The sequence below is a fragment of the Balaenoptera physalus genome (genome assembly GCF_965194825.1).
Source record: "Balaenoptera physalus genome assembly, chromosome: 1".
In the NCBI taxonomy this organism is placed as follows: Eukaryota; Metazoa; Chordata; class Mammalia; order Artiodactyla; family Balaenopteridae; genus Balaenoptera; species Balaenoptera physalus.
This window is the reverse complement of record NC_138882.1, coordinates 83798209-83825871: the sequence shown is the minus strand read 5'-3', so window position 1 is coordinate 83825871 and position 27663 is coordinate 83798209. Positions and strand designations below refer to the sequence as shown.

General features: G+C 46.9%; 1 protein-coding gene and 1 long non-coding RNA gene across 7 annotated transcripts in view; one reads left to right on the top strand and one right to left on the bottom strand.

The window, feature by feature from the left end:
- Positions 1 to 27663, bottom strand: part of KCNN3 (potassium calcium-activated channel subfamily N member 3) — a 192747-nt gene that overhangs the window by 33373 nt on the left and 131711 nt on the right. The gene's annotated exons all lie outside the window — the stretch shown is intronic.
- On the top strand, positions 1589 to 11865 carry LOC309648200. Of its 2 annotated transcripts, XR_014256522.1 has the most exons (4): positions 1589 to 6181; positions 8481 to 8679; positions 9701 to 9847; positions 10498 to 11865. It is a non-coding gene; the product is annotated as an uncharacterized lncRNA (long non-coding RNA). The 2 variants fall into 2 exon arrangements; XR_014256521.1 differs by lacking the exon at positions 8481 to 8679.

Here is a 27663-nt window from a genome sequence, read left to right as displayed (position 1 = left end):
GCACCTGGGCTCCAGCAGCAAGTGATGAGGTAGCTATGGAGACCAAGGGTCTGATTTTGGAAGGCCTTGAATTCCAGGATAAGAGGTTTGGATCTGGTCTTAAAGGCCTTGGAAATGATTCTTGGCTCTTGAGCAGATGAATGACAAGATGACATGGCCCACTGGGAAGAGTGGTCTGTAGGTGGTAAGTAGACTGATTCAAAAGATGCAGCACAGGGGTGGGGTAGCCAGGTGGGAAGCAAATGCGCAAAGCCAGGAGGGAGGTGCAGGCAGCAACCTTCATGGTCCACCTGAGCCTGGCCCGAGCAGATCCCGGTAAGCACATCGTTGGTGGGCCGTCCAGCCCCAACTTGAATCCTCCACCAGTAACTAGAGGAGGGTGGCTTTAGCCTTTCATAGCTGTCTGCACAAGGGCATGCATGCCCAGAACTCTAGGGGCGACATCTGAAAAGCAGACATCCCTCCCCAAAGCTCTGCTGGTTAAGTTGTCTTACCTGCCCTCCCCTACCTGCTTTGCTTGCTCCCCAGCACTACTCTGTTGCTACCCAGATGGCACCCTGGCTGCCTGCCCCTTCCAGTTGGCCTCATGTCCCCGGGGCTGCACTGTGTCTGCTCATCTGGCCACACTGGAGTAGCATAGGCTGTTGGTGCCCAGGTCTGATCTCCGAGAGGGAGCGTGCCCTGCCCTGCCCTGCCCCGGGACACCTGCCCCATCCCAGGTCTGATCCCCGAGAGGGAGCGTGCCCTGCCCCGCCCCGGGACACCTGCCCCATCCCAGGTCTGACATGGCCTTGGATGGGCAGCCACCCTCCGCATCCCGCTCCCCACAGCCCTGGGTCTCTGCAAGGCGCTTGGGCTGATGTGGTCCCCTCCACTCACAGCCTGCTGCTCTTTGGCCAGGAAGAATGGTGGTGACCCTGGCTCTAAGGGCCTGTGCTGAGGTTAGTGGTGGGGATTCCTTCCCTGGAGGGATGGACTTTGGAGTCTGTGAAGCAGCGAGACTCAGTGACAGGTTGAGTGTGGGGACACAGAAGGGGCAAGACTTAAAGATGGCTCCATGCCACAAGCCAGCAACACGCAAACACATGTGTAGAGTATAGCCGGAATCGTCATCTCCCGGAAGGGGTCTTGGGTCAGGTCTGATGACAGTGAGGTTGAGGCAGTGGGTAGAGAGGAGGCGAGCCTGTGGTCTCGGGCTCAGTTTCCCTGGCTTCGAGCCCCAGCTCCACCTTAAGTAGCTCCACGGCTGTGGGCAAATGACTTAACCTCTCTGTGACCCAGTTTCTTTATCTGCAGATGGGAGGAGTAAGGAAAATAATTCACCAGCCATATTAGCACAGTGCTCGGCCCAGAGTAAGTGCACACTAAGTGTCAGCAATTACCATTATTGCTGAGATTGGTATATGTTATCAGTCTGAGAAACAATCTGTAGAAAAATACAGTGGTAGGGATTTACAAGTGCAGTGGGTAGAGGGTCTCAGCAGGGAGGGAAGAAGATGGAGGGAGGGATGAAGATGGAGGGAGGGACGATGATGGAGGGAGGGATGAAGATGGAGGGAGAGATGAAGATGGAGGGAGGGATGAAGATGGAGGGAGAGATGAAGATGGAGGGAGGGATGAAGATGGAGGGAGGGACGATGATGGAGGGGGGAATGGAGATGAAGTGGGGGGATGAAGATGAAGGAGGATGAAGATAAAGATGTCTTGGCATTTAGGCTGGAAAACTATCTGATGAAGGGATGAAAGGAATCTACTGTAAGTTCTTGGACAAAGAAGGGACACGAGACACTTGGTATCTGAGAATGATTCTTCTAGCAGCTACATGTGAGACTGATTAAAGAAGACAGGCCCCAGACAGCAAGAACCTCTAGAAAGTTTGCAGGTACCCGAGGAGAAGCAATGGAGAGACTTGAACACTGAACTATGGGGTTTGGACTTAATTTGCAGCCTGTCTTCTGTGGACTTATTGTCTTTACTGTGCACATGGGTCTCTAAAGTCCTCCTTTCTTTGCTTAAACTAGAGTTCCTGAGCTGCTCAGCTGCCCTCAGAACCATGGCCCATCCTATTCATATGTGGGTGGATTCTGAGGTAAAGAGATCAGAACTCAAAGTGGAATTAAATAAAAGCAACCAGTAATGTGTCTCTCTTTTTAAAGTTGAGGTTTGATTTACTGCTTTATTTTTCTCTAAATTCTCTTTATGTTCTTGTGGGTTTCTTTTCCATTCACCATCTAAAATCCCTTGGTGCTAACTATGTGTGCTGAGGAGAGGAGAAGCAGATCTTGAGGATGTTATTCATTCATCGTTTGTCAGACTTTGATGATCTCCCCTCTGACAGGGGCTATTGAAGATCTGGAGATGAATCGGACATGCACCCTGCTCTCCCATGGCTTGGAGCATCGTCATGGAGATAAGACACACATGCAACTCACCAAGCAGGAAGTGATGAGTGAGAGAGCAGGGCTGGTGATTCAGGACTGTGGGAGTGGAGAGGAGGGAAAAATTGTTTCCAAATCTATTCACAATTTTAGAGTGGTTTACACTTGTCACAAACTCACATACTAATCTCATGATATTTTTTGCAGTAGAGAATTTTTTGGAGAAAAGAGTCCCATGTTTTTCCTTAAAGGCTAAGGAGAAAAAGGTGTAGGTATTTTTTTAGGGTTATTATAGTTATTAATTTATCATTAGCATGTGTGGACTATGGTTTTTTTCACTTTTTAATATTATGAAATAAATGATAGATATGGAAGATTGTATGATTGGGTAAAGATGGTAGATGAAACACACATGTTACTTTTGCTCTCTCTTCACATCCCTCTACAACTAACAGTTTTAGTTCCCTGCTTTTAAAAATAAGCAGACAACCAGGAATCCCCAGACATCTGAGGAAAGTCTCAAACATTAAAGACACAGACCAAATCAGTCAATTAAACAAACAAAGAAAAAAGACTCTGGATCAAATACTGACCATTAACAGAGAAGAACTCTTGAAACAAATCCTGTAATTAACATCTTAAGAGAGATAAAATAAGATATTGGACCCATGAGACAAGAATGACATGCTATACCAAAAAAGTCCTCCCACAGGGCTGGAAAATAAATTGAGGAAGTTTCCCAAAAGACAGTGAAAGAGATGAAAATAGGAGAAAATTAGTGAATCAATCTACCAGTTCAAATACCGAGAGTCTCAGAAAGAGAGAACTGGAAAAAAAGAAGGAGGAGGAGAAAAAAGGAAAAGAAGGAAAGAAGTAATCATTAAAGACAGCATTAAAAAACTTCCCAGAGGGGCTTCCCTGGTGGCGCAGTGGTTGAGAATCTGCCTGCCAATGCAGGGGACACGGGTTCAAGCCCTGGTCTGGGAGGATCCCACATGCCGCGGAGCAACTAGGCCCGTGAGCCACAACTACTGAGCCTGCGCGTCTGGAGCCTGTGCTCCGCAACAAGAGAGGCCGCGATAGTGAGAGGCCCACGCACCACGATGAAGAGTGGCCCCCACTTGCCGCAACTAGAGAAAGCCCTCGCACAGAAACGAAGACCCAACACAGCCATAAATAAATAAAAATAAATAAATAAAAATAAAAATAAAAAACAAAAAAAAACTTCCCAGAGCGGAAGGACACACGTTTCTAGATTAAGGGCCCACTGTTCCCAGCACAGTGGTTGGAAATAGAGTCACAGCAAGGCACATTACTGTGAAATTTTAGAACACCAGGGGGAAAAGAGAAGACTCTATGGAGCTTCCAGGGAGACAGAGAGAGAGGTCAAACACAAGAATCAGAAGTCAGAGTGACTCTGGACTTTTTCACAGCAACGCTGGAAGCTAGAAGGCCATGGAATAAAGGCTTCAAAATTCTGAAGGCAAATTATCTCCAATCCAGAATTCCAAACCAGCCAAGGCTCTCAAAGATTTGCCTCCTTTGCACCCTTTCTCATGAAGCTACAGGAGGGTGTGCGTCACCAGAACAAAGGAGTAAACCCAGAAGGAGGAAGCCCTGAGATGGAGGAAACTGGGGATCCACAGAGGAGAGAGGCCCGGGGTGATGGCACCAGGAGGTCCTTGGGTGACAGCCACGCACCAGGTGTGGAGGGCAACCCGTCCAGACTGGAGCAGGTCAGACAGCTCTGGAAGGTATTTCTCCAAGAAGATGAAATTGATAGAAAACCTACAGTGCCTAAACATCCTGAGAAGAAATTTAGACAACTGTCAGAGTCTAGAATTGAGTTAGTGATAAATACACAGCAAACTAAGCAAATGAACAAACATGGTAATTAACCAGGAGAAACAAAAAGTTATGCAGGGAAGGAAAAGCTATCATCCTTTACTACAAGGCTCAGCTCTGAATAGAGTCAAATTAGTGTTGGCTGAGTAATGTAAACACCGATTACTGATCTAACCAAAAACGTGATACAATGATGAAAGGAGGATGGGGAGACAGGAAGAGTTGGAGGGGAGGAAAAGGACCTAAATCCTCATCTTCCGCTGTGGGAAGGGGATAGATGATGCCGAAACCAAAGCACCGAAAAGCAGCAATACAAGTGTGTTATGAAGAGACATGGAGGAAAAGGTTAAAATTAATTAGCGAAAGAAGGTAAAAGTGCTACCTCTGGGGAGGCATACATGGGAAAAACTGGTGGAGGACAGCAAATACCACAGAACAATTGACTCTAAGTGTATGCAGGTATAACTTCCATAATATCAAACACAAAACTAAACCTAAGACAAAAAACCCACAAATATATATAACATAAAATTAAGTTGCAAAGCATAAAAGTAAGCATTCCTGAACTCACTGTCCTGTTGAAAATACTTGTGCATTTTCTCCATTCTCAGCCTCCCATGTCCCCCCAGATATCATCAACATCTTGAATTTCATGTTTGTGTTCTTGTTTTTCTTCACAGTGCTTCTCTTTTTAAAAATTTTTTAATTTTTTAATTTAATTGAAGTATAGTTGATTTACAATGCTGTGTTAGGTTCAGGTGTACAGCAAAGTGATTCAGTTATATATATATATATATATATATATTTTTTTTTCAGATTCTTTTCCCTTACAGGTTATCACAAAATATTGAATAGACTTCCCTGCCCTATATAGTAGGTCCTTGTTGGTTATCTATTTTATATATAGAAGTGTGTATACGTTAATCTCAAACTCCTCACAGCGCTTCTACCTAGCTATGTATACCTACCTAAACAATATATAATTTAGTTTTGTCTACTTCTGAATTTTATAAAAATGAAATCGTACCATAAGAGTGTGATAGGCAGCCTCTAAAATGACCCCCGGTATTCTCCCTCCTCCTGGGGTACTCACACACTTTTGTAATCCCCTCCTTTTAAGTGTGGGCTGGACCTAGTAACTTGTTTCTAAGGAATAGAATATGGCAGAATATGGCTATCACTTCTAAGGTTGGGTTACAGGAAGACTGTGGCTTCTGTCTGGGAAATCTCTACCTTGTTCTCTTTTGAATTGCTCTCCCTTGGGAGAAGCCACCCAAGTGGTGAGTGAACTTGGGAGCAGAAACCCCTTAAGTCAAGCCTTAAGGTGAGACCACAGGCCTGAACTACAATCTCATGAGACCTCTTGAGCCAGAGGTACCCATTTAAGCTGTCCCTGAATTCCTGATGCATGGCAACTGTGAGATAGCAGATGTTTGTTGTTTTAAGCTGCTAAATTACAGGGCAATTTGCGATGGTCCAGCCACCGCAGGGGGTCTTCCAGGTCCCCACGGAGAGGGGTAAGGGACTGAATAGCACCGTGAGTATGGGGTCAGAAGGACCAAGACAACTGATGGTTGCAAGGCACTTTATTTAGAATTTACTGAATCTTATATAGACAGAAGAGGAACTCCTTATTAGACAATAATCCCATGGAATTGTTTATCGTCTCACTTCAGTCACCACCACGGATGTCAACAAGTTTACAACAACTATCCTTGAACATTATCTTCCCTTAACCAGGCTCACACACAGCCCCCAGCCATAAGGAATAACCAGGACTCTCAGTTCCCTGAGGTCTCCTGGCTTGAGATAGCTTTGCTAATCTCTTTTACATTCCTCAGGCCTGGGACAAAGAGTGCATTCCAAGTCAAGGGTAAGGGCTTTGCTTTTTGTGAGAGACAAACTGTCTCCTCCAGGACTTACCTCCGGCTAAGACTGCATGCTTCCCACAGCAGTAGGTAACTAATACAATGAACTCTTCTCTGAATTGCTTTTTTCCACTCAACATATATGTTGATATATGTGACTATAGTGTATTCTCATTCCTGCACTGTGCTTCATCTTATGAATATACCATTATTTATTCATTCACCTCTCGATGGACATTTGCGTTGTTTCTAGGTTTTTCCTCTAATGAGCAATACTGCTACAAACATTCTTAATCATAGTTCCTGGTTGTGTTAGAGTCTTAGGACACATACCTAAGAGTGGATTTACTGGTTTGTAAGGCATGTACATATTTAACTTCCTTTGAAAATGTCAAGTTATTTTCCAAAATGGCAGTACCATTAGGTTTCTACCAGCAGTGAATACGTGTTCCTGTTGCTCTATGTCTTTATCAACACATCATCATCTGACTTTAATTTTTGCCAAACCAGTGGGCACACTGGTATCTCATCATGCTTTTACTTTACATTTTCCTGATAAAAGCTGTGTATTCTTTTATGTTTATTGGTCATTCGTGTTTCCTCTTCTGCGAGGTACCATTCATGACTTTTGCTCATTTTTCTATTGGTTTGTTTTTGTCTTTTATTCTAATTCATTACAAGAGCTCTTTATAAAATTCTAGGTAAGAACTTTGTCAGTTTATGTATTGCAAATATCTTCTCCCAGTTTGTGCCAGGTCTTTTTATTTGCTTTATAGTATTTTTGATGAACAGAAGTTTTAAATTTTACTATAGCTGAATTTATCATCCTTTTCATTTATAATTAGCAACTTGTATAATTTTTTAAAGAAATCCTTTCCTATCTGCGGTTATAAGACTTTCTTTTAAATGTTTCTAAATGTGGCCTTTCACATTTAAGTCTTCAATTCACCTGGAATTGATTTTGTGTGTGGTGTGAGGTAGGGATACAACTTCATCTTTTTTCATATGGATAATCAATTATCCCAGGTCCACTTAACGAGTAGTTCATCCTTTCTCCCACTGAGAATGCTACCTCTGTCATATAGATTATATGTGAAAGTGAAGCTATTTCTGGGTTCTCTATTCTGTTCCATTGGCCTATTTGTCCAACCCTGGAGTTACATTATACTCCTCTTCGTAACCTTTTCTGGGTACCTTCTCAGAGCCTAATGCATGAAAGGTGCTCAGTAAATATTTGTGGAATGAATATGGCCTACTTGTTGCTTTTCCTGTCCCTTTGTGAAAGCGATGCTTGCTTTAGTAATTCAGTGACTCATGTTAAGGTGACTTCAGCTGTTCTCTTTGGCAGATAAACTTTTGTCAAACTGGCTGCCAAATTCCTTGGGCTTGGAGTTGGTTCTCACTATTCATAAGAACTCAGCTTCTTGACAGTAGCTGCGACCTAGCTCTTTTCATATGGGTCTTAGTGATTTAATGGCTCTAGACATTTGTCCTGGGTCTGGTTTGTTTGTTGGGAATTTTCAGGAATCAAGCCAACTGGATTCTTTGTCTTCACCTTCCAGTCATTCCCCAGCTTCACACAGTCAGATCCCAGCCCCCACTGAGCTGTGGAACCCGTGCTTGCTCAGTTCTCCAGTGAAGAACCCAACATGTTCCTGACTCGACCCCTTGGTGGCCTTGGATCCCATTGGTGCCTCCCTCCTCAGAACAGTCCTCTTGGCATCTTCAGTGGCTTGCTCTCCTGCCTTCCTCCTGCCCTGACCATCCTTCTTGGCTTCTTCTTCTGGCCTCCTCTTCAATGTTGCTGTGCTCCAAGCTTGCTTCACACCTTTCTTGCTTCTCTCGTGCCTGCCACTGTCCTTACTGATCCCTTGTAAATGACCCTTCAAGAAGCAGCTCAAAGCCCACCCTGACCCACCCAGCCAATGTGGGTTCTCTGTCTCTAACCCCACACCACTCAGCTTCTGCACTCTCCATTTGATGCCTACACACTGTCTTTGGTAGGAGACCACCGGTGTGGACCATGGTTAGGTGTCATGGTGGACTATCTATGTTTGAATCTGGGTTTTGCTCCTTAGTATCTACATGACCTTGTCCTCAGTCTTCCTATCTGTAAAAGGGGATAATACTTGTACCAGCTCACACAGAGTTACCTTTAGGGTTAAATGAGCTAATATTTCTAAACCATTAGAACAGTGCCTGGCACATAGACACACTAAAAAATGTTGGCTATTGTTGTGCTGTTACAATCTAGTGTGTATAAGCCTGGCCTTGTCATAGCAGAAAAGATGCAGGATCTGGAGCTGAAGGACTGCCTTTCATGCCCTAATGGCTTTGTGACCTTGAACAAATTACTGTCTCAGGATCTGTTTCCTCTTTACCGAATCAGGGTGTAATAATGTCTGCCCTGACCATCTCACAAGACTGTGGTGAGGAGCGAATGTGGAAGGGCTTTGTCCACCTGGAACGTATGATGCACATAGAGGCATGTGACTGCCTCTTGAAGAGCTTCCCACCTGGGGCTTCGTCCTAGTGACAAGGAGAGCCACATGGGACATGGAGGGGGAACAGGCAGCAGATACTGCCAGGTAGGGAAACAGTCATTCATTCTTCCCAGGTTCTCCTTTCACTCATCCTTTGTTCCACTGCTGTGGGTTGACCACAGCCCTTCTATATGGTGATTTGCAGTGTGAAGCCCTTATCGCTATCATATCCTATCTGCTTCATCTTCAAAATATGCCCTGAATCTGCCCAGTCCCCACCACCTTTGCTGCTACCACCTGGTCCAGGCCTTGCCCTCTCACTTGGACCACGCAGTAGTCACCTAACTGATCTCCCTGCTTCTGCCTATATGACCCCCACCCACCATCCACTAACAGCAGCCAGAGTGGTCCTTGCAAAACAGTAAGACAGACCATGTCATCTCTCTGCTCCAAAATTCCTGCATCCCTCAGAACAAGAGCCAAAGTCCTCATGGGCCTAAAGAACCCTCCCCCAAAGCCCTGGGGCCTCTCTGACCCCATAGCCCATGAGCTGCCCCCTCATCCACTCTGCTCCTGCCATCTGGTTTCTGTACAGCTCCTTGTGCAGCCCAGCTTTACTCCGTCTCAGAGTTTGGGTCCCTGCCATGCCTTGTACCCGGAAGGCTCTCACCTCAATTAATTGCAGGCCTTTGCTCAAACATCAGTTCTCAGGAAAGCGTTCCCTGTCCCCTGTTATGACACACGACTGCCCACACCCACCATGCCCCACTTTCCTCTTCTGTGTCACTTTTCTCCATGTGTGTATCACCACTTGACATAATACATATTTGGCTTATTTTTGTGTTTATTGACTGTCAATCCCCATTAGAATACAAGCTTCATGAAGGAAAGGACTTTTTCTACTTTGTCTACCGTGCTAGAAATACTTGTTGAATGTATGAATGAATGATCCCATTTTGTCTTTATCACAAGCCAGCAGGACAAGGTCAGCGGGACAGGGGCTGTTATCCCAATTTTATAATAAAACAATGAGAAGCTCAAGAGACTAACTAACTGGTCTCCCTAACTTCTCAGAGCAAATGAGTGAAAAAACTGGGCCAGAAACCCATCTTTTTTCTGATTCTAGAAATGGCTGCAGTGAGCAGGACCTAGGATGGGGCGTGGTGGCAGCATCTGTGGGCCTGGGCAGATGCCAGCCTGTCCTGGCAACGCGGAGCTCCTGCTTGCTCCCTGCCAGTAGGACAATGGCCAGGGGACTGCGTGTGACTGGCGAGTGAGTACCAGCTGGGATCAGGGGGCCTGAGAAGCTCTTCTTAAGGGAAGACATTTTCATGGAGTCCTGGGTTTTACTCCCATCCCTACCTCTACTTTTGTCTTGGTTGCCAATATAATCAACTCCTAATTATCAAGGGCCCTCATCATGCAAGGGCATGTGATTCCAGCATTGGGGAGAAAATCGCCATTTCTTAAGCATATTATGAGCCTTAGTTTAGGAGGACTCGAGAAATGCTTGAGGTATATGAAAGAGTACCACTGAAATTCAAAGTTAGCTGAGGAATAAATGGCTTATTACAGTGACTTTAGAGCTACTCCGTTATTCCAGCTACAAGTGAATTCACATAAAGACCAAAAAAAAAAAAAAAATTCTTTCTTTTCTTAAAAACAATCTCCCTCATAAACATCTTAAAATATAAAATAAATGGCCCTGGAGGCCCAGGGCTAACCACCAGCCTACTGATGTCTGACGACACACGCACCCATGAAGTCACTCCCTCATCTGCCTCATTCCTATAGCCAGTGTTGTATTTTTTACAAGTTGGCTTTGAATTTAGGAAAATAAGGACGTTTCCCTCCACCAGGTAATTCAAGGCAACAGCGCTGAATCTTTCCAAGGCAAACCTAAATCTAGCCTCTTGTTTCCAGCCCCAAGAACTAACAGCATGGGTGCAAAGCCTCTGGTTATTTTTAAAAGGGGAGAAAACCACCACCACCAAAACAGACAACTCCAACAACCAACCAAGCAGAAGCAACTCATACCCTTTCTGTGACCACGGTGGGTGTGCCTTTTTCTCTCAGAGGTGGTGGCATGCATGCCTCCTCTGGCAGTTTTCCTTGGAGACTTTTGCCAAATGTGGGTGAGTCGGGACATCTGGCTGGTGTCACACATCTGGATGCAACCTCTCTACAGGGAAGTCTGAACAAGAATGCCAGCTCAGCTTTTCTTGGGGTGTGTTTGCCTTCTCTCGGGTCTCTCCCTCCTTTTGTTAGGCTAAGAAGTTTTGTTCGACTTCCCCACTTCGCAAATGGATACAGCAATTGAGGGAGGCCAGCTGCCATTCCTTCCACGGTCTGTTTTCTTCACAAAGAGGAGCGCTGTCAACCTCTTTGAATGGTTATTAAATTAAAAACCAGATGGTTCATCTGGCAAACCTTTCTGAGCCCGTTTCACTATTTGCAATGTTTTCTTTCTTCTTATTAAAAAATATTTCCATGTTTCCTCATTTGGAAATGTTTAATAAAATGCATGAAAATGGAGAAAAACAATATGTTTGGAAGAAGCACTGTTCCCATGGGAAGCATGTCTTCCACGGTCTTTGGAGGTGGCGTGGCGGAGAGGGGACAGATCCCAACCCTGCCACCTGTTAGCTGCGTGGCCTGGGTAAGGCGCTCACCTCTCCATGTCTTGGGCTTTCCTTCTGTAAAGCAAAATGTAAAACCTCTCTCATGGGATCAGGTAGATGGTTAAATGAGATAACAAATGTAAGACCCCGTGCAGCGCCTGGCAGGTATTGGGGGCTCACCACATGAACTCATTCAGTCAGCAACCGTGAGCGGGCCCCTACTATGCACCAGACTTGGCACCTACTTCAGGGAACTTACAGTCCAGTGAAGGAGGCCGACACCAAGCAACGCCGAAAGCTGAAAAAGGCCGAGTTAGAACTGAAACGCATGCCAAGAGGCAGCATGGGGTGCCCTAAGCAGGGACCGCCTCTGAGGATGCAACCTTTGCGCAGAGCCACCCAGGACGAGCAGGAGTGAGGCTGGAGCACAGGGGTGGGCCGGGGTGGAGGTGCTCCCGGTGGAGGGACTGCTCTGGAGAAGGCTGGGGGAACTGGGAGGACGTGGCTGGAGAGGCAGGGCGGATGAAGGCTGCTCTCTCCGAGCCAGCACTGGGCTTTGATGAGAAGAGCCGCTGGCACTGTTGGCCTCGCTGGCACCGGCTCCCTGGGCCCTTGTTTCCCTTCCTCTCCCTCATCCGTCTGTCTTTCCATTGCCGGTCTGTCTTCTCTCTCATCCTTCTGTCTCTCGTTCCCTCCTTTGAAACACGCCCCCCCCTCCGCCCCTCTCTATCTCTCCTCTCTCATTCCCCTTCACTGGTTCAGTCTCTTTCTCATCCTCTCCTCGTGAGCAAAGCCCTGCCGCGAGGAGAGGCGGGGGCTTCTGTCTCCAACCAAGGGGTTGACAATTCCTGTGGGGACACCAGTCTTTCTTTGCCTCAGGTTGGTTTTGCTTAACCAGCAATCTCGCATTCTGCACCTACTGGGTGGCCAGGTACCAATGGCGTGAGATGAAACAGCCCAGGGTCCCTGCTCCAGGAACCGCCCCCCGCCCCCCGCAGAGTCAGACTCCCGGGATTGGAAGTGGGGAGGGCTGCACCAGGAGCCGTACCCACGTGCTTGTCCTCCCAGGGCCTGGAGACCGCAGCCCTCCGCTCTTCCGGTGACCGTGTGCCTACTCGCGGTTTCAGCTGCCACCCCCGGGCCTCTGAAACCAGCCCAAACCTCCCCTCTGAGCTTCGGACCCGTGGACCCACCTGCCAACATGGGACATATCCAGGGGGACAGCGGGTAAATTACGTTCAGCTTATCCTGAGCCCTGCTCATTACCTGACCCCTGCCTTGTGCCCGGATCCCCTCCAGACCCATCCTCTTCCTCCTGCATCTCCTATCTGCGGGCAATACCCCCACCCAGCCGCGCCAGGACACTGGGCATTGTTCTCGAACTTCCTCCACTGTCACCCCGCATCCAATGAGTCCGCGTGGCAGTTTGGGCTCCTCTAGTTCTTCCTCTTTTTTTTTTTTTGTCCGCACCGTGCGGCATGTGGGATCTTAGTTCCCCGACCAGGGATGGAACCCGTGCCCCCTGCAGCAGGAACGCGGAGTCTTCACCACTGGACCTCCATTGAAGTCCCTCCTCTAGTACTTTCAAACCTGTCCCTCACTCGCCATCCCCGCCACCACCTCCCTGGCGGAAGTGGCATCCTATCCCATGTCCATCATGGCAGCAGTCTCCCAACTGGTCTCCTTGACTCGTGGTCATCATCGTGCTCCCCTCACACATTGCAGCCAGGGAAACCTTTCCAAAACAGAGGACTTTCCCCCACTCAAAACCCACTAGTGGCTCCCACCGGCCTAGGGTAGGGGCACGGGGTGTTCCCCAGCCTCAGCGTGGAGACACACAAACAATCTATCCAGGACTAAGAGTGGTTGAAGAGTTGACATCTGTGAAGGATTTACAAGGTGGTTTCAAGGTTACCCCTATGATAACATCACTCTCGCAGTCTTATGTTCTGATTTGCTTTCTCCAGTGGAAAGGAAGGGCTAGGACTCCGGCCAGGCTGGTGGAAATGACTTATAACCTGGGGCACACCCACAGCAGAAGTCAGGTATCTCAACACCATCTCTCCTGCGTCACTAGACTAAAAGAAAAAAGTAAATAAACAAGGTTGGGAACTGTCGGCTGTGATAGAGGATTAAGTCCAAACTCTTTAGACTGGCCTGGCCCCTGCCTACCTCTCTAACCTTGAGTGCAGCTGCGACCTCTCATTGACACCCCCTGGCAAGCAACTGCTTATTCTCTCTCCCACCCTGTGCTCCCCCACCTCCACGCTCTGCTGGTGCTGGTCCCTCTGGCTGGAGTCCCCTCAGGCCCAGAAGATCACCTCCTCCAGAAAGCCTTCCTGGATCAAGCACCCTCTGCAGAGCACCCTTAGCCGCAGGCTCCTCTCTGTCACCTCCTACCGCAGGAGCTGATCACGTGCTTGCTCCTGGGGCTTGCCCTTCCGCATGGCCCGTTGCCAGTCCCGGGGCCCTGGCACTTGGAGGAAGCTCTGAGAATCTGCTGAAGGAGGCAGTGAGTGAACAAGGGTCCAGGGGATGTGACTTTCAAACTTGGTCTCATCTCACTCCCCTCCACGAGCCTCTGCTTTCTCACAGCTGCTGCCTTTGGTTTTCATTCAGTTGCACCCTCCTGGGGCCTCAGTCTTCAGCCTGGGAGCTTTTTCTCTCCTGGTTGAGCCTTTTCCTGACATTAGTCACAGAGTGTGATTTGGAAGCAAAGGGGCTTCACAGCTCTTGGTGTTTTATACACAAGAATACCAGTGGTTGGGATTCTTGCCAAATATTTCCTCAGAGAACTTAGAGATGATCTATTTCTCATCTCGTTTTATTTCTGGGACTAACTCTATGAGGCGGGTAGGACTGGATATATAGCCCTATTTTAAAAGATAACAATCAGGGCTTCCCTGGTGCCGCAGTGGTTAAGAAGCCGCCTGCCAATGCAGGGGACATGGGTTCGAGCCCTGGTCCGGGAAGATCCCACATGCCACGGAGCAACTAAACCCGTGCGCCACAACTACTGAGCCTGCGCTCTAGAGCCCGTGAGCCACAACTATTGAGCCCACTTGCCACAACTATTGAGCCCACTTGCCACAACTACTGAGGCCCGCACTCCTAGAGCCCGTGCTCCGCAACAAGAGAAGCCACCGCAATGAGAAGCCTGCGCACCGCAACGAAGAGTAGCCCCCGCTCGCCGCAACTAGAGAAAGCCGGTGCACGGCAACCAAGTCCCAACACAGCCAAAAGAATAAATTAAAAAAAAATAAATTAAAAAAAATTTAAAAAGATAACAATCATCATCATCATTTGTCAAATGCCAGCCATGTGCAACGTGGGCCAAACTTTTGTGTGCATTATCTTATTTAATCCTCACAATAACAAGATTTGCAATTGTCATTTCCTGTTTTCTTGAGTTGGAAACTCAGGCTCAGCCAGATTAGGGAATTTGCACAAAATAAAACATTTACCAAGTGGCAGAGCCTAAGTGTGAGCTTGGGTCTGGCGTATTCCTCAGCCCAATCTTTGACCATATTATGCCTTTGAGGAAGTGAAGGCCCAGTGAGGTTGATGGGAGAGGTTACTGGGGATGCTCCCTTTCTCAGGTATATGATTCTGGATGTGTATTACAATGAGCCAGCTTCACAAGGGAGTGAGCCAGAGCCAGGGCTGCCCTGTTCAGCACCGTAGGTTGTGTGCTGTGCAACTCCAGGGAGTGCCATTCGCGGAGCCGTCAATGCGAATGGCGCCCCCTGGAGGGCAGTGCCGCGTAGGCAGTGGTCCCGGCTAGAGCCTCAAAGGAAAGAAGGGTGTCTTTCTCCTCTCAGTTATACTTTCCAAAGAGAATTAAAGGCAGGCAGCTGCCCAGGCGCACAGATGTTGAGGAGGGCACAGAGCTGCGGTCTCACCTGGGCAGCGTTAGTGTGGGAGGGAGGTGGGGACCGCTCTGTGACCAAGAACAAAGAGAAACAGGCTGGAAGAAATACGCTGGGAAGGAGTTTTCTTGTTACTGTTTCCCAGAGCAGTGGGGATTCCAGGGCAGGACGTGGGAGCTCTGGCTGGACAGCTTCCCCTGCCACTGAGAAGAGGGGGTGCCAAAGAGGTGAGTAGGAAGAAGTCTAACTCAGCACAGACACCCACCCCCATCTGGGGAACATGGCTTCAGCGCTCTGGGGGCTGCAGGATCTCCCTGACCACAAGTAGCCTGCATGTGGAGGGCAGTTGCCTCTAACCTCTAACCTCTTTCCACATGCCTGGGCGTCCAGATGGCACACTTCCTTGGATTTCTGGGGGTGGACTTTGGCCACTTGAAGAGTGACAAAGTCTCGGGCAGGGTCTCAGGGCCTGGTCCAGGCTCGCCTGTCCCACAGCCAAACCACCCAGACCTTGGCTTATATGATTAACTGGAAGGTCCTGGAACACATCAGAAAGAAAGCTAGTTCTGAAGCTCGGGACTGTGTGGGGAAGGGAATGGAGACAGCCAGCACCTGCACCCCTCCAAGGGGGAGTTTCTTGCTAGAGGAACTTCTAAATCTCCGCAGCTGGCATGCCCCAAGATCTACAAGAGCAGCAGCTGGAAGGAAAGGCTCGTGTGCTGGGGCCTCCCTGCTCATCTCTGTGGCCCCAGGAGCAGAGTGAAGGGATGCAGCCGGGGAAAGACAGCCTGCAGCATCCAAACTCCTTTTTTCTGCCTCTTGAACTGAGAGATTCTTGCTGGGGAAAGAGAAGGAGCAAGACACAGGAGACACGACCCATCTGGACGTTTCTTCTCATTTTCAGGACATGAAGAGGTTGGTATAAAATCCCCTGCACATCAGCGGTCTCCTCGTGAGCTCCGTCTGCTCCTCTGAGAAATGAGGGGGCCTGGGCCCCAGCCCCGTGCAACTGTAACCCCCCAAACAGGACGGAGAGCTGGCCAGGTAGGGGAGTGGTCAGTGACCAAGAACAAACAGAAACAGGATGGAAGAAATACCCTGGGAGCACGTTTGATGCTTTAAGGGGCCATATTTGGAAAGACACAGATTCCCAGAGACTTGCCCTAAATTGACCTGATGGTGACAAGTGTCCTTAGAAACACAGTGTGGCTGTGCTGAGGGGTTTTGCCTGCAGAATGGGGTTCTCCTAAGGAGCATTAACCAGAGGCCCAGGACTCCCCAGCCTCTGGGCTTTTCTAGGGAGGGGAGAGAACAGCCATGGATGTACCATCAAAGACCTGGGCAGGAGGTGCTTTGCCTGTTGGGTAGGCTTTGTCTCTGGGAGTCACACTGAGTCTTGGGGCTACCTTTAGCCAGACAAACCTCATTTTTTTCAGGCAAGGAAATGGAGGCCAGAGAGGAGCACGCTGGGCCCAAGTCCATCGTACTTCTCCTCACTGTGCTGCCTCTTCCTACTCCACCAGCACCAGTCATGTCAGCCTGGGATGGTCAGTCCCAGGAGAAAGACCCTCAACAGGGAGCTTAGATTCTCTCCAACTTGTGTGACTCTAGACAAGTCGCTTCCCCTCTCTGGACCTTGGTTTCTTCATGTAACATGTGAGGATTTTTCCAGTTCTTAGGTAGGTGTTTCTATGATGACACTCTACCATCACCCACACATACACACCCTCACTCAACCTCCACCCGGTCTCTGGGGAGCGTTTGGCTGGGCTGACTGCAGACACAGAAGCCAGTCATCTTCACAGACAGGAGGCCTTTTACATCCCATGGGGAACAAGATGAAGAGTTCCGCTCAAGTGGAAACCACCTAGCGGCCTCCGCCCAGAGCCAGCCAGCCACCCCTTGGGCAGCTGCAGCAGGTGGGCACCGAGTTACACAGAACCTCTGACGGCTCCTAACCAAGACTTTTGACCACTGAACACCTGTGATTCCTGAAACAGAACAGGAGAGGGTGAGTTGGTGCCCCAGCTGTTATAAAAGAATCAGAATGGCTACACTCGGAGTCACCTGAGTCTGCCTGCCTGTCTCTCTGCCCCCTCTTCCTCCCCAACCAGCTTGGAGAGGCCCCTGGAGCCTCCTCTATCCCAGCACCCCAGCCCTGGCTCTGTTTTCCAGGACGCAGCCATCACAGAAGATGCTTGTTACATGTTGCCAGGCAACAAAATGCTGCCTGAAAACTACAACCCACCTCTGACACTTCATAGGGCTGGAAACCCGCAGATGAGAGGAGCCTGCCAGAACAAAGGAGAAGCATCAGGAGGGAACACGTCGGAGCTGAGCAATTGCAGAAGCAAAACGAAAGAGCCCAGACAGTTGTATAAAGTACCAAACAGCAAACAGATGGGGAGGAAAAACTGACTCACTGAAATGAGGGAGACAGAGAGAGAACGTGACGTGGAGGAGAGCCCTCCGCAGGTCAAGTCCTCGAAAGGCCTCCTTTATTTTATTTTTGGTCAAATCTGTCATGATTAGAGTTGAGGTTGTTGATAAGGAGGATGATGGTAATGATACTGATGATGATTCCTTAGGCAAACATTTATCTATCGGTTTTTACTTTGATGAGTGATTTTTATTAAACACCCTCAAGCAATGGCACGATTTTCCACCGACTTTCCAGGAAATAACAATTATTCCCTAAAACAAAGATCTCCGCAGCCATCACCATCACCCCCTTGCCCAAATACAGGATCATTCACTTGTTAGCTTAAGTGACCTTGGGCTCTGGAATCTCAAGCCCTGAGTAGATCTGGGAGAGCCAGGCCCAGGAGATGCCCAGGCTGGAAGGCTCCCTGGCTGCCAAGGGGACCTCAGAGGGAGGTGCCGGGAGCTCGACATGGGAGTGTCACGGGTGGAGGACCCTCCCTCTCCAGGCAGGATCTCTGGGCCAGCAGTGAGATTCTGCCTCACACCCAGAGATCCTGCCTCACATACCTCTCAAAGCCTCCATTCCCTAGTTTCTGAAATGGGAAAATTACTCCTGCCCTGCCCACCCCACAGAGTGCTGGCCCCAGAGGAGAAAGTGCATAGACTGAAAAGCTGTGAACAAGAAGACACTGTTCCTGACTTATTCAAAAATAATGCCTAACCTCCTACAAGGGCTGGGCATTCTAGAAAACATTCTCTTACAAACTTACCATCTGCTGGGGGAGAGGCAATTAACAAGCAACCTCACACAATGGTGGGTGAGCTACCCCACTGCCCTTGGCTTCAGTTTTTCCATCAGTGAAATGGAGATAGCATCACAAAAGATTCCTGTGAGGGTTAAATGGGATGATGAATGCAAGAAACCAGTACTTAACAAATGACGGCTCTCTTTCTCCTTCCTCATGCTTGAGGTCATCCTTAACTAGGCTTCTGAGACCCTGGCTCAGTCTCACCAGCCCTCCAGCTTTGCCTAATTTGGCCGCAGCAACAGTCTGGCAACCTCAGGAGGGTATAGTCTAATTTCTGAAATAATGAAAAGCCTCAAGACACATTTATTCCCTAAATAAAATCCACAGTTTAAATTATAAACAAGAACAAAACAAATTAAGAATGTTGGTAACTAAGTGAGAGCAATTTCACATGCTAAACTTGACAAAATAATTACAAAGCTACTACCCAGTTAACTGTATTCACATTTACTTAACTCTGTAAGTTTGACAATACAGCTGTTTACTTTATGAATTTTGACATATACTTTCTCAGAAAATGCCTAGCCAGTCTCCAACCCCGCCTGCCCCGGCCCCCCGAAAACTGACATCATGGCATTTGAGGATGATGGGCCGTTTCTACCTGTACTCACTAACAGGAAGTGGCTTCCCACTAAAAATTGCTGTTTTTCTACAGCACCATCACAATTTCCATCTAGGTACCAGATAGTATGCCCTCAAACAAATTATAAATTGGCCTCAGAGTGCCAACTGAAAGAAAAACTAAATTCGCTTTGCACATTTTGCTCTTTCTCCTTTGGCCCCAACACAGTCACATAAGACAACTCCCTAATTTAACAAATATCCCAAGGGCCCTACAGCAGGCAGTCAGGATCCCGGGGTCACAGGCCTCTACTGCCCTATGAGTCAGGGGACAGGACAAATCACCGAGTCTTGTTGAGTTGCTATGTCCTGATCCACTAAATAGGGGGCTCTGGACTCTATTGCACCTGCTCACTTCTTAGGGCCATTGTGAGAAGCAGAAGAGATTAAGTCCTGGATTTTATGTTTTCCCCAGCTTTTCGTTCCCTCTCTTATTTGAATTTCATACTCACCTAGGAAATAGGTAAGACAGGCTTATATTTCCAACCTACGGATCAGAAGAATGAGGCTCAGGAAAGGAAAGGATCCAGTGTTCCCCAAGAACCGCTACAGTCATAGGCACTTGTCTTATTTAATAGAGGGTAAGTGACTTGCCCAAGGTCACATAGCTGGTGCACTATTAAGCTAGGCTGTGAGCCAGGGTTTTCCGACTTCAGATGTCACCGCTTTCAATTTTGTAGGCAATAAAACCTCACATAGAAATGTGAGGTGTTATTACAATCATTGCTAATATTACTGAAATTGAACCAAATGGGTTTTATCATGAGTTGACTGTAGAAGTCCTTGGACACTAAAGCAAGGAATATGGACTTAATCTTCTAAAAGGAGCAATTGCATGTTTTTTAGGGGTAATAGAATGTATCTAGTGGTAGTATAATTTGAGGTCAGAGAAGCTACTTCTATAGTCCAGTGTAAGATGACAGGGATCTGTGTCAGTGAGGTAGCAGGAAGAGATGAGTTTGAGAGACATTATAGCATAAGAACCCTAGGGCTTGAGGCCTGAATAAAGGGGTGAATGGGGTTGGGCATAGGCACAAAGATAGTGAATGGTTATGAGCCTATGAGATAGTTATGGCCCAACAGTCCTTCTTCCCTTCTTCATTGTAAAAGAGCCCAGGAATGAGCAATGGCTGCCAATAATAAAGACTACATTTTTCCAGCCATGTGAGTGACCAATGAACGTGAATGGAAATGACATGTGTCACTTCTAGGAAATGTCTTTAGAGAGAAAGAGCACACCTTACTTTGTCCCTTCCTCCCTCCTGCAGTCTAGAAGGTAGACGGGATGGCTGGAACTCTAGCAGCCTTCTTGAACTATGAGGAAGAAGCCATGTACCAAGGCCGGCAGGGCAACAAGGCAGAAGAAGCCTGGGTTCCTAATGCCATGGAGCACCATAACTGCTCTGGAGTGACCCTTTTCCAGTCTTCTTTTGCATAACAAAGAAACTTCTACTTTGCTTAAGTTGCGGTTATTTTGGGTTTCCTGTCACTTGCAGCCAAAAACTAATACTAACTGGAAAATTCCTGAGAAAAAGAAGACAAAAACAGAGAAGCAGAGAGAAATGAGGGGAAGCATGATGAGTTTGAACAGAGACTTGATACATGGGACATTCAGTCTTGGCCTAGTACATAGAAGGTATCCAAGAACCCTACACTGCCACCACCACCCTTCTAAGTCACCATGTCCTTTGCCCTGGCCTGTGCAATGGCCTCCTAACTCATCCTCCTAGTAGTTTCCTTGCCCACTTCCAATTTATTCTCCACAAAGTTGCCAGAGTGATATTCTTAGAATGAATGAGGTTGTATTACTCTCTGACTTGAAGCTTTCAGAGGCCTCCCACTGCACTTGCCTTCAATCCCTTAACACAGTCCCCGGAGCCCCCTCTGCAGCTCAGGCTCTGCCACAGCCCCATGCCCATCCACACTACCCTCCTTCCAGCCACTCCACACACCATGCTCTTCGCCAGCTCAGGGCCTTTGTATGTTCTGTTCCCTCTTCTTGCAGAGCTCATCCCCTTGGTCTGTAAATGACTCATTCCTTCCCATCCTTCAGGTCTCAGCTGAAACATAACCTCTCTGGAGAGACCTTCCAAGCAGGTCCCAGCTGAGTAGGATTCCTCTCCAACCCCATTACTTAAAAAAAAAAAAAAAAAAAAAAAAAATTGCAACCTTGTTTCTTTTAACAACTTCAACAGTATATACCATAGATTTGAAAGTACCTACTTGTGTCTTGAGTTGTTATTGGTCTACATGGTCTTCCCTGGTAGACTATAAGCCCCATGAGGGGAAAAAAATCACGTGTGTTTTACTAAGGTATATTAAATGGCTAACGTAGTGCCTGGTGAATAGTAGGGCTCCACAACTACTAACATTATTCCTACTTAGCAAGCCATTCGGAATTGAGCATTACATCTCAGGGGAAAGGCTTGGCTCAACGTTTAGACTTTGGAGGTGAGGCTGCATTCTGGTGAGACTGGATGCATTCTCTGGGGGCAAGCATGATAAAGAGATGCCAAAGGGTGGAGAATGTCCTTTAGGAAGCAGATCTGATGGAGAAAAGCAGGGGATGGGGAAGACCAGCATGAGATGGGTCCAGAGAGCAGCGGGTGGAGGGAGTGAGCTCAACACTGGGCCAATCCCTGTTTAAAGATCTGCAAGGGCCTGAAAAACCACTGCTTTTATCAGCGGGAAAACTAAGGCAGAGAAATGGGCTCCCAGGCCAGATCCAGAGCCCCTTGCTAAAGCTGGAAGCAGGACATGAGCCTCTTGACACTTAGAGTCCTAACTAGTTCCCCACTTGGCTTAAAACCCTTTGGCCTAAATTCAGCCGTGGCTCTGTCAGGTGGCAGGCTGAGTGGGGTGCGGGTGCTGGTCATAGGGCGCAGGCTAAGCGGGGCCTGTGCAGTTGTACTGAGGAAATATTAACAACAGCGTGTGGGGCTCTATAGCGTGTGGGACTGTCAAAAGTGCCAAACCTAAACAGAGATGTGCCCTGGGTCTCACTCCCTAATGCCCAGGTCATTATGCCTCTTCTGGGAGATGCTTGCTCTCCCCATGGGCCGCTCTCAAGCCGCACTAAAAGGAGAATAATGCCGAGAAAATGGGAGGTTGCCTAATCTTCGGGGCACTGTGTTCGGTCTGGGGCCCCCGATTTGTGGGGACACTGATGACCAAAGAGGAGGGTGAGAAAGAGAGTGGAGTCTGATGGGAGCTGAGTCCCGTGAGGACTTGCTGCAGGATGAGAGACCATTAGACTGCAGAAGATGAGACCTGAATTCTCAAGCGTTGAAGGCGCCTTCAGCGGAACAGGGAAGGTCAGCCTGCTTCGCTGGTTGCTCAGCAGGTGCTAAATGCTGTGCCCTGTGCTACGGGCTTTTTGTGAATTACCCCACTTCCCGGATGTCCTGAGGCTAGCCTGCCCAAGGTCATGGCTGTCAGAGCTTGAGCAAGACCCCAAGCCCGTATCTGCCTAGATGGCAATGGTTTAACCACCAGCCTATGTTGCTTGAATTTTTGTGTGGATACAGAAAACCAGACCCAAGTCAGAAACTATGAGGAGTTCAACTTTAACCAATATTAGGAAGATATTTCTAAGTCAGAGCTGTCTGCAGACGGATTGAATCGTCTTTTAAAGCGATGAGTTCCCTGTCCCAGAGCATGGTCAGTAGAGGCTGCATGACTGGCGAGATTAAGTACACGTACGATGTCCAAGGTAAATGGTGGAACCAGGAGCCACATGGTCTTTTAACCCTGAGTTCAGGCTGTATCCAGCCTCTGCGCGCTGTGTCACTGCATGTATTGGCTCAGCTGCAACATATTTAACACTTTCAAAAGGAGTTTTACTCAGTAGGCTCTGTGCCCCCTCTACTGTAGGGGTGTTGAGCTCATCTGGCCCTTCTTAGTGTGTCTGGGCCTGTCTGGGCCAGCCTGCAGGGGCTTTGTTGGCAGGCAGCTTCCATGAGCCTCTTGGGAAAACAAAATGACCTGGTGTGGTAGGGTTGGTGGGTTCCCAGGGCCACTATTCCCAGGCCACCAGGGGACGTGGTTGCCAGGGAAACTCTTGGGCAGTGCACAGAGCCGGGAAGTAGACATCCAGGCAGGGTGGGAGGTGGAGGTGGGGTAGGGCTGGGGATGCTCAGTGAGGTTCCATTTGGAGTATAGCATATCTTGCCCATATTCCCTCCCAGCTCAGCCTCTGAGGGACTGGAGCCAAGCCTCAGGGGACGGAGGAGCCTGTATTAAATGGAAGGAGAAAATCTCATGAAAAAATCTCCTAGCAGATATGCTATGAGAGTGGGAATGCAGGGCTCCCCACCAGCTTGGGCGGCAGCAGCTATGCCCGCAGTGGAGGGAGGTGGAAAGCACAGAATGGCAAGGAGTGCACACATGATGTGTCCCAGGCCACCAAACGCATGGAGAAGGCCTGTGGGGTGAGGATCCAGTCCCTTGCTCGTGGGTGCCTGCACTGAGATGCAGGGCACCAAGAGATCACCAGGGGCAAACAAAACCACCCCAAAGTTGAAAAATGGAAAAGTTGACAGAATGTGGATTTCCTGTCTTGACTAATGTCAGCCCACAAATAGATGTGGCTGACGTGGCTTACAGGAAACCCTCCCTTTTCCTCACCTTGGCTCCCTCCAAGGATTCCCACCCTTGTAAGATTTTTGGCATTGTCTCCTCCCAGTGGTACAGCCTTTTCAACTGGTCCTGGGGATGAGAATCAAGCCTGGGTGCCCTTAGGCATCCATGATAAGAAACAAGCAACTTCCCCCTTATACATCAAGGGTGGTACTAGCTGTGTACCATCCTTGGTGGAATCAGGAAGATGGTCATTCCAGCCTATTTCTGTAGGGCTTAATTCTCAGTTCTCAGTTGAGAAAGGTTGGATGATCCAGCTGGAGAAAGAGCCCTGTCCTTAGCTGGGTCTACCTAAGGCAAAAATCCTGGAGGCAAAGGCACTGGCCACCTCCCGCAGAGAGAGTTTATGTGAAACCTAGTGTTTAGCATAACACAAGTTGGAGTAATTTGGGGATTGACTTGACTGGGAAAATGGAATGGTTTCTCAGTGCAGTGGAGTTCACTTTGCACCCACACTGTCCCAAACTAATCTTATGGACATTTTCCTCATTTCTTGATTCTCCTTTCTAAGAGGTGTCATTCATTACTTATAATTTGTGAATAATATATTACTTAATATAAATAAAAGTACCAAGAAACCAGTCACAAATTAACGATTTCCATGCGTAATTGTCAAAGAGCACAAACATACTGCCAATAATAAAGGAAAGAATTGTTGAATCAAAAATAACAGAAAGAGCAAGTGGGCGGAGGTAGTAAGGATGGGGAAAAATGTAAAACATGCACATGAAATAAAAATGCGACGCTACTAGAAGCAGGAAAGAGGCAACCTTGGGGCAGAGGAGCCAGTCCTGAAGTTTATTCTTGTTGCCCTGGGCGCCGGCGCCACAGCAGGGTTGAACCTGAACTCTGGCGGCGCCAGGAGCTGGCCGACTGGCTCCTCCCCCGCGGCCTGCCCTTTCCCGTGAGACCCCGCCCACCGGCCCCCACCTGTTCGCGTTCCCCCGCCCGCCCCGCGCCCCCTGGCGGAGCGAGCCTCGGCCCCGCCCCGGTACCAGCCTCCTCCCTCGGACGGTGCCTTCCGCGTCATTGCTGGCACCCCGGAGCCTGGCCCGCCTAGAGCCGGTGCTAGAGAGTTAATGCAGCCCTGCCTCGGACCACACCTCACCTGCACAACTCCACCTGCCTGGACACCGGTTCTAGGTCCTCCCATAATCATCCCGCGGCCACAGAGGGGCTGTAAGTGGCACCCCCGCCCGAGGAGAGAGGACCCCAGCCTAGGCTCACGTCATCCCCCTGCCTTGTCCACTAAGGCCACTGGCAGCTAAGTCTGAAGGGGAACCCTTTAGGAAGGAACTTTTATTGAGCTTTTCTGAGAAGATTATACGTAAAAACTGAGTGAGCCGTTCAACTTCACATTCCAAGCCCTGTTGATATAAAATATGAGTTCCTGTGCAAGATGAGAAGAGGGGCTTTGTGGAGGGAGAAAAAACAAAATGCTCCCTCTTTACATTAAAACACACACACACACCCACATATATATTGCCATGCATTCTCATTGAAAATACAATAAAATGTAATGAAAAAAATCACATGTAACATCCCACAGAAAACAATAGATGTATTTTCCAAGCATTTTCTACGCTTGTTATACATCTATTTTTTTTTTTTAAAGGTGTAGGTTTTTTGTTTTTGTTTTTTTTTTTTAATTTATTTATGGCCGTGTTGGGTCTTCGTTTCTGTGCGAGGGCTTTCTCTAGTTGTGGCAAGCGGGGGCCACTCTTCATCGCGGTGCGCGGGCCTCTCTTGTTGCGGAGCACAGGCTCCAGACGCGCAGGCTCAGTATTTGTGGCTCACGGGCCCAGTTGCTCCGCAGCATGTGGGATCTTCCCAGACCAGGGCTCGAACCCGTATCCCCTGCATTAGCAGGCAGACTCTCAACCACTGCGCCACCAGGGAAGCCCCACATCTATGTATTTTTAATTGGTAACATCCTATATAATACCTTTGTGTGCTCTTTTTAAAACTATTACATCACGACTATTTTCCTACCTTATTATAGTCTTTGAAGGATGATTTTTTAAAATTGTTGCCTAACTACCCATCATATTGATGTACTATGATTTATTTAACTGTTTAAGCCCTGGACATTTGCTTGGTTTCTGATTCTCCACTGCTGTAGAACGCATCATGCCGAAGAATCTTGACATAATTGATTATTCCATTAGAATAGCTTCCTAGAAGGTGAATTCCTGGGTTAAATTTATGAACTTGTAAAGGCTCCCCTGACATACTATTTAATTGTTTTCCAGAAAAATGGTGCTAATTTTCCTTCTTGCCATCAGTATGAGAGAATCAACCTATCCACCCCACCACAAACAATAACAACTTTCTTCAGCATCGAATTATATTTATTTAAATTTTTGTCAATTCTGGAGGAGAAAAAGCAATTCTCCTTGTAGTTTTAATTTGTAGTTCTTTGATTTGAGAGGCTGTGTTTTTCATTTTATTGGTTATTTGTATTTCTTCCTTTGTGGTTGTCTGTTTTTATTTTTAGCCTTTTTTTTTTTTTTTTTACTGAGGAGATGAGTTTTTCTGATTGGTAACTAATACTGCTTTGCACAATGGGATATTTACCTCTTCTCATGTTTGCTGCAAATATTTTTCCTAGTGTAACATTTGCTTTTTTAAATAAATTTATATTTTTTGAAGGACAGAAATCCAAAATTGTATGTATAATATAATCAGATATACTGGTCTTTTCCTTCACATTTCTTCTCTTCTAAGATTTTATGCTTAACAATTCTCTCCCATCTCAGGATTGATTAAATATTCACTTTGTTTTCTGGAGCTTGTTCATGGTTTCTTCTTTTACATCTGACTCTTTAATCCACCTGGAATTTATTTTGGTGGCTGGTGAGAAGTGGGTTTCTAATTTGATTTTTCATCCAAGTATCCAATCTTCCCATTAACATTTATAGAATAATCTATTCCTTCCTAATTGGTTTTTTCCTCAAATATTGGGTTCTCACATACTAGGATTTATTTCAGGAGTTTCCATTAGGTTTCATTGATCTGTCATTACTGATTTTTCAGTAATGCCACAGGGACTTAATTACCTTAGTTTTGTAACACATTTTAATATCTAGTGGAGAAAGTCCCCCTCAAAGGTCTTCTCTTTCAAAAAAAGTTAAGCTATTCTCTTTCATTTATTAAAACATCCTCAGAATCAGTAGGTTTCCACCTTCAAATTTCTAATTTTGCTTGTATTTTCTTTTTTTCTTGATTAGATTTATTTGAAATTGATATCTTTTGGATTCACAAATTCTGTTTTTCTTTGTTTAAATTCATTAATTCCTGTCTTTGTTATAAAGCTAATTTGTTCTGAGGCTTGTTCTGTTCTTCTAATGAATTCAGTTTATTTTCATGCTTTTTATTTTAAATGAAAAATCTTAAGGATATTTTTCATCTGAGAACAACTTTGGTCACATCTGAGTTTTAATATATAGAGTTGTTGTAATTTTTCAAATAGTTTTCAATGGTAGTTTTGAATAATTCTCTTTTGACCAAGTTATAGTTGAGGAGACTGCTTTAAAAGCTCCCCCCAAAAGTTTCCTTTTAATTGAAGTTTATGGCCTTGTCGTTAGAGAATATGCCTGAAATTTTTTTTCTGATGTTTTGAAACGTGTGGCCAAGAAGTTGATCAATTTTTGTAAATGTCGATGGATGCTTAAAAAGAAAATGTATTATTTGTTTATAGGCTACAAAGTTCAAAATTTATCAGACAATTAAAACATTAAAAACTCAGATCTTCTATCTCATTTATTTTTGCATAAAAGTTCACAGTTTTCCTGTGTATAATATTTTTATCCATGTTAAATGGTTCCTTTGGACCATTTAATGGTTTTGGCTTTGAATTCAACTTGGTTTAAAATGAGGATTTCTACTCAATTGCCCTTTGGTTTGTACTTAACTAATAAATCTTTGCTATTCACTTATTTTTCTAGGTCCTTCTGTTTTAGGTACCTCTTTTGTAAACAGTGTAAAATTAAATTTTGCTTTTAAATCCTATCTAAGTAAGGGACATTGTCTTCTAATTGGGGAGGTAAATTCAATTATGTTGATCGTTATAAATTTTATTTATTTATTTATTTATGGCTGTGTTGG